At 34.4% G+C, this 9,701-nt stretch overlaps 1 protein-coding gene across 1 annotated transcript in view; it reads left to right on the top strand.

Moving 5' to 3' along the window:
* The window catches only part of MRPS6 (mitochondrial ribosomal protein S6), a 90,501-nt gene that overhangs the window by 36,249 nt on the left and 44,551 nt on the right, over nt 1–9,701 (top strand). The gene's annotated exons all lie outside the window — the stretch shown is intronic.

Below are 9,701 nucleotides of genomic sequence, written 5' to 3'. Positions count from 1 at the left end.
AAAAAAAGTGGAACACTTCTACTCTTTTTGGATTTTATCAAAATCATATAATTTAAATGTTACCAAGATTCTTACAACTTCTGGCTTTCAACTATGAACCATTAACTTAAAAGATTTTTGTCTCTAGACTAATTTTACTATGTTGGACTACTACTAATTGATCCAACCATGATTAATTTTAAAAGTTATCTGGTAGCAAAATGTCTTCCCATCCCCATAGGGACTTTGTAGAGGATGTCTGTGGTTTATAATTATTCCTTGTATTAATAGCATGTCTTTATGGAGTGCCTTGTGAACATTATTGAATTCATTCTACATGTTTATACTTCTGCGGTAAATAAGAAGGGGTCAGCCTTATTTATCCAAGATACCAAGTTGGCCAGCTCATCCAACTTGTGTTTTGCCCATTAAGATATACTTTTCTAAAGATGGAATTCTCTGTGTTGAAAGATATGATTAAAAAGTTAGGAATTTTTTGATAACTTTTAAGAAATGTTGTGATGTAAAGATTTGTCCTAGTTTAATTTTCTTTGGTAGCTTATTGTATTGCAGTGTGAATCATCTGTATGCCAGCTTGCATGCTATTGGTGTCATTTTACCCCACTGATTTAGAAGCAATTTTGAAAAACAGACTTAAAATTTTTTATTTATTAAGAATGAAATTTAGAACCATTGGTTCTCTCATCTCCTTCTAGTTGTCTTAATTGATTATTATACAAATAATAGCATCTGTGTGTGTATACATACATACATATATATATATATCTTAAACCTGGGCTAATGTTTATGAATCAGGAAAGCTGTCAAATTTGTGGTTAACTGAAAACTGCTAGTTTAAATTGAAAACCCTGATTATTACCATGACTTTTTCAGCCAGAAATAATAACTTTCAGTTTCATAGTTATTTATGACTTGCAGACAAAAATTTCTTAACATATTCTACAGGATTACTTGGAAAGAGGTGTGGACTATTTTTAATAAAATACTTTTAATGATAAAGCCAAATAGGCACGTCTTGATTATAGACATTAGTGTGTACGTTATTGTTTGTTATTTTAGGTTAAGGTTCATATTTGGTTTATGGTAACCGTGATCAAAGCTACTAAGAATCAAAATAAGGGAAATGAATGAATTTGTTTTGCAAAGATGGAAAGAACTCTATTAGCTGTCCCATGGTCCAAGTTATTTTGATGTTTTTAGGTATTTGTTTCCATAGGTGTCCTTACTCCCAAATGGGCAGGGCTTATAACCCTTTACCCTGGAGTGACTACCTCATCCTTTTCCCTCCCAGGCATCTCATCAGTCTCCTACTTTAGATAGGAGAAATTCGAGTTCTGAAGGACTCTTGTTGGCAATGCCAACAGTTTTTTTGTCCTTTGGTCATTCCCTTTTGTAGCCAAAACCCCCTTTCACATTTGGCTGCCATGATATATTCTCTCTGTTGCAAAGAGTCTGTGGTTTCCCAATGAAAGGGGATGTTGCAACACAGTGTCAAGGTGGCCCATAGTTGCCGCAGCTAGTGGTGTTCCCACTTTTTCATAGAGCATTCTTAGAATGTAACTTTTTAGAACTGGAATGGATATTCTCGATGATCTAGCTTAAATTTCTACTTGCTTCTTATTCTTCGGTTGAAGTAGTTGAGGCTGGGAGAGATTTATTTAATGCCATGTCCTTACAAGCTAGAGCCATTTCAGTGAGGTTTTCTTTTCTATTATGACATACTGCTTATAATCATTTTACCAAGAATCAGCAGCTATTTGCAGCTCATTTTTTCTACCAATGTCTCTGTGGTACAGCTGTGTCCATGGCTGCTTAGAGACAAGCATGATCCTTTGCATTTTGGGGTATATTGGCAGCTTTTACAATATTTTCCTCTTCCTTACTAGCTGTACCAAGGCTAGTTCACCTCTAAAATCTTGCCTCTTTACCCGATTATCAGGTACAGAAGGATAGGAAAGGTAAGGTATGGGACCACATAACCTTTCATAGGGACTATGGACACACACAGGAGTGCAGATATTTTTTGGTACCTCAGAGATAACTAAAGCTCATAAACTCTTCTAATCATTCATTTGGAAAAATGAACTAGGCAAATAACTGGGGATTCTGTGTTTTACTTGGATAATATAAACATGAGCAAAACTTTAAATTTAAGTGATATAAAAGAAAATGATGACTTCCCAAACAGACTGGAAAAAAAGTGAATGTGGTAGATGTTGACATTTAATCATATTAAGGAAGCCTGGTTTGACCTTAAATTTTTGTGATGGACAGACTGTTTGAAATGATGACAGTGGTTGATCTTTATTGGTCATAATTTAGTAATGACAATGTTTCAATTTTTGCTTCCAAGAATTTTAACATTTGTTTGGTGTGATGTCTGGTTAATACTGAGATTATCCAGAATGAATATTAGACATAGTATTGTCTACAGAGATGTGACTCCTCTCCTTTCTTTTTCTGACTTCATTTTCCTTCCATCTCTTACTTTTCCTCTTTTCCTTTTCACATTTTAATGGATCAGTGTTTTGGTAGCTTGAAGTAATTTCAAACTCCTTGTCATTGTATGAGAGTCCTGCTTAACTCTGGTGTTGCAGATTTTAATCCCAAAGAAGACTCACTAAGTTCAGTTATATAAAATAGTCAAGAACAATATAGTAAACTTATTTTATTTTAAATTTAACTCTTGCTGCTTTTCATTAGAAAATGAGAACTTTTCCCCAACTTCATTCAATATTTTTCTTAGCTAATAATGTGAACCCTAGCTTAATCACCACTATTACTTAATTCCCTGATGTTTTGTTCTGTTTAAAAAAAAAAAACAAAACAAAAACCACACAAAATTTGAGGAAGCTACAGTTAAGGATTTGTATTAATAATTCCGTATAATGGCAATGGCTTGATACAATAAGACAGAGTAGTGCTGTGCTGCCAAAAAAGAATTTATAGGGAGTTGTAAAAATTACATTTTCCGGAAGAGCATTTGGGAACTGATAGGTGATGATATGGGATAGATAAGATATTGGACGAACTGAAATTTCCATCTCCCAGCTGTTGGGGTGTTGTTGGTAGGCACGAGGTTTAACCAAATTCAGAAGGCAGTAATCTTTGATTGTCTTGAATCACAAGACTTGGAAAACCCTTTTCCTTTTTTTTTAAACAGTACTCTAAAGCAGAGATTCTTAACTTTTTTCTGTATCATGGACTCTCTGAAGCTGCTAGGCTCCTAAAAAAAGTTGAATTTAAAAATCATAATGGAAGAAATGCTAACTTTCGGTCACAGTTTAGTGAAAATAAAGATCATTTTTCCCTTCCATCTTAAAGTCTATCCACGGACCTCAGTTAAAAACTCATTCAGTAATATGCTACCCTATACTACCTTTGTGGCAAGCCAGAATATTTGGCAACTTTAATCAAGGTGTCATTGCCTTTGTGTAGGAGCTTAGCAGGAGGCTCAGTCTTCAGGAGAGTGCCCAAATGCTGCTACTGTCTCCTTGTCATCTAAGTTTCTTTTAATTCCCCCATAAGACTTGAACTACTGATGTACCTAATAAAGATGCTGTGAGGATAAATGAAATTTGTTATGTTATTTTGAAGCACTTTGAGATTTTCAGATTGTGTTCATGTCAGATGTACCCAATAGTTGTTAGACTTCTAGCAGTTGCAGCAAATGGGACACAGCCATGACTCTAAAAGGCTTTCAAATAGAAAAAAAAAAGTATTTGAAATATCCCTTGGAAAGACCTTGAAGCCCCTTGAAGACAGGGACTGTGCCTACTTATTTATCTCTGCCGTTTTAGCCCTTAGCACAGTGCCTTGTTAACAATAGGTGCTTAATAAATTAGTGTTTTTAAATGAATGAATGATCAAAAATACCCATGCACTTTATTCCATAGAAGAAGCCCTTACCTAGAGCCTATTGACTTAAACCATTATCCTTACTTTACCGAGAATCTTGATTGTATGAATCTTTGGGGGCTGTAAAAAAAAAAAAAAAAAAAAGCAGGCACAGTGATAGTAGCAATAAGCCTTTTGGAAACGTGTAACCTAATACATAATAAGGGAGAATATGCAAGGTAAATGCTGCATAACCATTAGGGACTACTTAGCATAGGACATCTCCTACACAGCTGTAGCTCCCCTCTTAGGCATATGGCATTACCTCTCAGTAGAGTGATTGATGGTCATACAGATCACACACAGTTGTTGAGAATATTGTATTGCAACTGTTAAAATGATAGGGATATTTCTAATACATGGTAGGAATACTTCCATAATATGTTTAAAATAAAACTTGTCACTTAACAGCAGTTCTGATACCCAGTTATGGCATACCCCGCTTAACTACTAGATCTGGGTCAATGAGGCATTGCTATCTTTCACACTTTCTTTTACTTTTAGGCAGGCAGTCTGAATAATTTTTAGTCATCATCTAGAGATATAATTAATTAGCATGTTTCAAAAATAAGTTGTTCTATTGTAAGTACTGGTCTGGGTTGAGGATTTGGTAGTAATGCCTCAGGAAAATAGCTCCATGTATTTTAGTGATAGAAAGATTAAATTGTTTTAGTAATGTGGAAATCAAAATTTGTTTGACTTCCTCATTATATAGAGAAACACAGCATCTCTTGGGTTACTTATTTTGAGGCTTTTAAAATTAAGATTATCTGTATTTGACATAGTGCCTTCAAGTGGTCAGTCCTGACTTTTTTGGGTCTTTTAACTATAGTAATATAAATACTAATTCTTACAATTTTCTTTTATAGTTTAAAATAACTAGGAAGAATAAATCAATATATACGTAAGCTCACAATATAGCCAACTTTTTATTAGACTAAAAGAATCCATAATGTGATGTTTGTTTTTTAGCTTAAAATTATATTTATTTTAGTGTTCATGTGTGTATGGGGGGAGGAGTTTTTTATTTTTTTTTATTTTTTTGCAACCTTACAAAATTTTATGTATTCACTTATCTGGAGCATAATCTGTAAGGCTTTTTTATTTTTTTGTTCCTGTAAGGCTTTTTTATTTTTTAATTTTTATTATTATTTTTTCCTAATATAACTTTATGATATGATGTTTGATAAGATCTTTTGTGTGTGAAAAGAACATTTTTTTATGCTCTATGGCGGGGAGCTACAAGTGCATTGAAAGCCCAGGATTTATCCTTTTTATGTGTATATAAAATGTATGTGTATACACACACACACACACACACACACACACACACACACACACAGCACAACATAAATGATGTATTTCCAGCATTTCCCCAGTTTCAACTCTAAACCCCACCAAAAACATTTCCATTTTCTTACACATAAAGATGAAGAACCTGATATTGGAAATTCCAAATAAAAGGTTATCTACTCATTTCATCAGGGATCCTAAATTATTATAAATTCTGTATGTTATCTTATGTCTATTTGTATGTCATAAAAGGAACAGAGGAAGCCCAACTGTAAGACTATAAAACCTACTGCCAATATATTCGCTGTCAGTGTAGAGGTGGGGTCTGGTGATTTGTAGTTTCCCTGGCCTCCCCCCCCCCCCCCCCCCCACAACCTCCTAGGGCAGTGGACTAAAATTGGAACTTGTTATTTCTGGAGCAGTGGTGTATTAACACTCTTCTTTAGGCTGCCATGTCTGTCCTAATTGTAAAGTTACTTTGGAAAACATTGCCCTTTACAAGCAATTCCACAAATAGTTCTTAGATTTAAAAAAAAAAATGATTCACATTTTAATAGTCTGAATGCTTTATATTGTTAACTCCTATATGCACTAACATTTGAGAGACCTGGACTACCTTTTTTTCTTAATGGGGGGGAACCTAAACGAACTTGAATCAAATCTAGATAGTGAACGGTAGATTTGAAACTTAAATGACTGTCACCTTGCCTTTCATCTCAGAGTAGCTGCATTGTACCATCTTAAATTTATACTGGTGCATTCTTCCCAACCTACTGTCTTGACCCATGATATTAGTGATATTAATAGCTAAAAGAATTAATATTCTACTTGTGATTATTTCCCCTTCAAACCAGTATCCATTCAGAATTGTGTGGGAGTAATGAATTTATGGGTTCTATATATATATCTACATATAATTTTCATGGAGGAGGAGCTGTGGAGAATTCTTGAGTAATACTGCCCAAGACTACTGATATTAAGGACCCATATAAATTCCATATTTTTGAACTGTTTCCTTTAATGCTTAGGGAAGGATAGTGCATCACAGAGTAGAAAAATTAGAAGATGTGATCTTAAAAGCTGAAAATTATTTCAATAAAGAAGAGTCCTTAAAGGACAGAGAAAGGTATCAAGGATACAGAGAAAGATAGTACATGGTGATTGTTCTCCGAAGTTTAACTAAGGAAAGGGCTTGACTTTGGCAGTGTATGATAAAGCAAAAAAATAATTACAGTTAATACTATATGCCTGATGTACCCTTTATTGTTTTAAAACTAAAATGGTTATATGTAATAATTTAAAAAAATGTTTCAAAGTTTTTTTTTTTAATATGAGCACTCTTTACAGTTTTAATTATGGACATATGCTACATTTTTGGTGGTGTGTGTTTCTTCTCTTATACCAGTTCAGTTTTTTAGTCAACAAAAGTTAGAAAAAGGGCAGAGGACACCATTCTCACTTTGGAATCCCTACTGTTTAGACCAGTGCTGACTACCATATATGGCAATTCTATATAAATGTGCTATGCGTCTCAATACTTTTATTTTTTAATAAGGTGGATATCAAAAATAGTTGCTGTGCAAAATGTTAGTAGTCTTCTTCAAGAAGAAATAAATTCTTTTTCTAATATCCTGTGAAATCTCTCTTCATTCATTCCTTTACTTTTAAGCCAAATGTCAGCAGAGTACTGCTGCTTTTATCTAGTAACTTTGATATGTAAGTATTAATGCATTTTTAAAAGATGTCTGTAATAAATGACATGTTCTTCATCTTGGCCCACTCCGCTATCTTGTGCAGCTTTTCTATGAGAGACCATTTAATATACTGGGGCCACGTATTTGTGTATATGTATTGTTTAATTTGTTGGCCATGTGCACCGAAGACCAAAAATTATTGTAAATGAACTTGTGGAAAAATTAATTTTATGTTTTTATTGTTGGTCAGTTTTCCTTTCATTGATTCTTCCTTCCCCTCAATTCTTGAAAAATAAAGTGGGCTTAGTTGGTTTCAGCTCATTGTGTACAATTTAGTTTAATGCCCAGTAGAATTTTGTAAATCAGGTTAATTCCAATGTTGAAAGGGGTTTAGTGAAAGAATAGATTTAAAATTAACTAGTCATGACTAATCTAATTTCACTATTCTAACCTAATGTATATTAAATATGATTTTAAAACTTACAGACATATTGTGTGATACCAGTTTGGTGTGTTTTCAAAAGTGTTATAAAAACTAAAATTAATCTGCTCAAGAAATGGCAGTTTCCATTACTGACTTGGTGTAAAATATGAAAATATAATGTTTTTTGTGTACTTTGTGTGTGTGATTTTGCCAGCTACATTAGCCTTCAAAAGTATTTGGATACTTTAAGCCACATTTCTTGCAAAGAACATTCCTTTCTGTGGTATTTTGTCCTGTACCTGATGTATAGTAATTATTTTACAGATACGTTAGCACTTCTGTACCAACTTTGAATAAAAATGAAAAATTTAGACACTTTGTTGTGATTGAGTTTTTTCAGACTTTCAATCATTTCTTTTGACCTGTGCTCCTTTGCCTATCCCTATTTACTTGCTTTTAAAATTTGCCTAGATTTTTTTAAATGATTTTTTTCATTCTGATCTTGACAAATACCAACAGCCGAGCATTTCCATATGCAAAGAACTGAAAACAAAGATTGTGCATGAAACTTCAGATCTTCATTATGCAATTTTTTTAAAAAAAAGTATGTAATTTAGCATATTTCCAAAGCTGCCTTGCTTTTTTTTGTTTCCTTCTGAATCTCCCACTGTATACCTTTAAAAATGCTTTTTTTTCATTCTCTCCTTTCTTTCCCCCTGTTTATTATGACCCTTTCTCTTAATTATTTTCCCCACCCCTCAGAAATGGATAATGGTAGACATTTTCAGATGTTCCTGCCATCATAACATTCATTTGAAACTTCAGGCATTTACACCTCTACCAGTGGGAGTGGTCAAGGTCTAGGTATTAACATACTTTGAAAATGAATCTTCTACTGTATATACCTAAGTATGTGCCTTTACTTCACTACTCTGGAACTGAATCTACATGGCAATAGAAGTGGTTTAAATGTATGTAAGAGAAGTGATATCTCATTAATCTTAATTGGAAAAAAACAACACTGGTCTTGTGATCAGGTGAATGGGATTCTCTACAGTCTTGAACATCTGTGCCTTTAGTGATTGGATATATCACCTAGGCCAACAGACATCTGATTTCTACCTTCACAACATATTTCATATAGTTCCTTTCTCTCCACTCATAGCTGCCACCCTACAGGCCTTCATCACCTCATGCCTGTACTATTTGAGTAATAGCCTTTTGGTTGGTCTTCCTGTTTCAAGTCTCTTCCCTCCTTTATCTTTCACTAAGTCATCAGAGTGATTTTCCTAAAAGTACAAGTCTGACCACATCCTTCTCCTTCATTCCCCCCTTTTTCAGTCAGTAGGGGCTTTCTGTTAACTCTATAAATAGAATTTCTTCTTTCATTGAAAGCCCTTCAAAATCTGGCCTTTTTTTTTTTTTTAATCTTTCCAGTCTTCTTACATTTTACTCCCCTCCATACTGTACTGTCTCATGATACCTTGTCCATTACTACACTCCTATCTCCCCCCTGTGTGACATCTCTCAGGTCTGGAATGCTACTCTTTCTCACCTATATCTTCTGGCTTGTTTCAAACCCATCTTTTGCCAGAGCACTTTCTTGGATCTTCCTGCTGCTACTGCTTTCCTTCTGAGATTGCCTCCCACTTAGATTGCATATATTTTGCATGTACAGTTTTTTTTTTTTTTGCATGTTGTTTCCCTCGTTCTAATGTATATTTGTAGAGGGCAGAAGCTGTTTCTGTCTTTCTGTTCCTACTGCCTGTGCATAGTACCTGACAATCTCTGAAATAAAGGCTTTTACCAACTGATGTTGAAACATGACTGAAATAATGAAATAATGATTTCTTGACCAGGGAACGTGCATATATCTAAAGTGAACTAGAATCAATATATTTATTATTAGCTGTAGATCGTCAACTCTGCTCTAGAGGGAGAGAAGGAGGGAAGAAAAGTATCTGCAGATGCTGGCCTTATGAAACCTCTGCTAGTAGAAAGAAATAGGTATGATCCAAGAAGACTAGCACTGGAGGTGCTCTGTAATTCACCAAAAACAATGATAGATAAAAGGGACAGAAAACATCCTGAGGCTTTGATGACTATACACCAATATGGGTAATAATTAACAGGGATCTTATTATCTGGAGGCATTGTGATTTCATTGGTATCCATGAGAGTTAGTGGGATGTAACTTGGGACAGACATAGTGATGAAAAGGAACACTCCGTTCAGAAAGTACAAATGAGATAGGAGGGGATTGGTGCAAAGTAGCATAAAACCCACCTGTGTAGAAATTCACAAGAATGAGGTAGTTAAAGGCAGACAGCTATAGAGAACATTTGGGTAGAGATCAAAGGGAGGCAGTGATGCGAGATGATGAGTACAGGAAA

Source organism: Notamacropus eugenii, chromosome 5 (genome assembly GCF_028372415.1).
Source record: "Notamacropus eugenii isolate mMacEug1 chromosome 5, mMacEug1.pri_v2, whole genome shotgun sequence".
NCBI classification, from domain to species: Eukaryota; Metazoa; Chordata; class Mammalia; order Diprotodontia; family Macropodidae; genus Notamacropus; species Notamacropus eugenii.
This window is presented reverse-complemented; position numbering and strand designations above follow the sequence as displayed.